Source organism: Bos grunniens, chromosome 7 (genome assembly GCF_055505025.1).
Source record: "Bos grunniens cultivar Pamir isolate PY7600 chromosome 7, Bosgru_T2T1.0, whole genome shotgun sequence".
Taxonomy (NCBI): domain Eukaryota; kingdom Metazoa; phylum Chordata; class Mammalia; order Artiodactyla; family Bovidae; genus Bos; species Bos grunniens.
This window is the reverse complement of record NC_141171.1, coordinates 9,419,100-9,420,765: the sequence shown is the minus strand read 5'-3', so window position 1 is coordinate 9,420,765 and position 1,666 is coordinate 9,419,100. Positions and strand designations below refer to the sequence as shown.

Sequence of the window (1,666 nt, the reverse complement as noted above, 5' to 3'; positions counted from 1 at the left end):
GATAGAGCTATAGAAAGAAATGTTTGATAAAAAGGCAAAAAGTGGTCTCAGATTTTCCTCTATTATTAACTTATATAAACTGCTTTCATCATCAGTTGTGCCTTTTTTCATCAGAGTACTATAATGTATGACAATTCCAGTAGTAAAACAAAAGAAAAAGTATTTAATATGATGTATATAATACGAAATATTCTAAAATGTTGTTTCATTAGGTAAATGGGGATTTCCAAATATTTCTGAGCCATGGTTGAAAATAAATTTGGGAAAACATGAAAACAGCAATGAGCAAAGCTGTTGGATATCAGAGAGCAGAAAGGTTGATAAAGTCAGTTATTTAAACCTGATAAAGAAGTTGAGGTCAAGGAAAAAACATTAGGAAATAAATAGAGAAAAATATTACTTTAACAATCTGATTAAATATTCAAAATTTCTGACTCCGGGGCTTTGTCTTCTGCTATCATGTGCATTTCCTCAGTATTCTGACAATTGATCATTTTGTAGTTTGCTTCACAAAGAGTGCTTTCAGAGCCCTCTTTATATCTTTATTTCTCAGACTGTAGATGAAGGGGTTCAGCATGGGTGTGACCACAGTGTACATCACTGAGGCAGTTGCACTTGATCGTGAGCTGTGGGTACCAGCAGAGCTAAGGTACACCCCTAGCATTGTACAATAAAATAAGGAAACAACTGAGAGGTGAGACGCACAGGTAGAGAATGCTTTATACTTCCCCTGAAGTGATGAGATTCCACGTATGCAAGAAACTATCTTAGAGTAAGAGTAAAGGACACCAGTGAAAGGACCACCACCCATCAGGACAGCTGCAAAATACATCACCATGTTATTAAGAAAGGTGTCAGAACAGACAATTTGGATCATTTGATTGAGTTCACAAAAAAAGTGGGGGATTTTCAAGTTTGTGCAGAAGGATAGTCACAATACCATTAAGCTTTGTAACAAGGAATTCAGAAGACATATGATCGAGGACATTAGATCCAGAAGTGCACAGAGCCGGGGGTTCATGATGACTGTGTAGTGCAGGGGGTGGCAGATGGCCACAAAGCGGTCATAGGCCATCATGGTCAGGAGAAAAATGTCCAACACTGCAGAGAGGGTGAAAAAATAAATCTGTGTGATGCAGCCTTCATAGGTTATAGCTTTATTCTGGGTTTGGATGTTCCACAGCATCTTTGGGATGGTGGTAGAGGTGAAACAGATATCTACAAATGACAGGTTGGAGAGGAAGAAGTACATAGGGGTGTGGAGGTTGGGGTCTGAACTGACGGCTAAGCAGGTTTCCAAAAACAGTGAGCAGGTACATGGATAAGAAAAGCCCAAATATGAGAGGGTGCACTTCTGGTTGCTCTGAAAATCTCAGAAGAAGAAATCCTGAAATCCATGTATCATTGCCTGGTTGCATATGATGGAAGTAACTTCTAGGAAAGAAGGAAATAACATGATTAATACAAATATGTGAGGGTGTGTGTGCTAAGTTGCTTCAGTTGTGTCTGACTCTTTGTAACACTATGGACTATAGCCTGCCAGGCTCCTCTGTCCATGGAATTCTCCAGGCAAGGATACTCGAGTGGATTCCATGCCCTTCTCCAAGGGATCTTCCCAACCCATGGATTGAACCTGTGATTCCTGCATTTCAGGCAGATTCTTTAC

General features: G+C 39.7%; 1 pseudogene; it reads right to left on the bottom strand.

Moving 5' to 3' along the window:
- Positions 1-490: 490 nt before the first annotated feature.
- On the bottom strand, positions 491-1,418 carry LOC147368298 (olfactory receptor 7A17-like; annotated as a pseudogene).
- Positions 1,419-1,666: the final 248 nt, after the last annotated feature.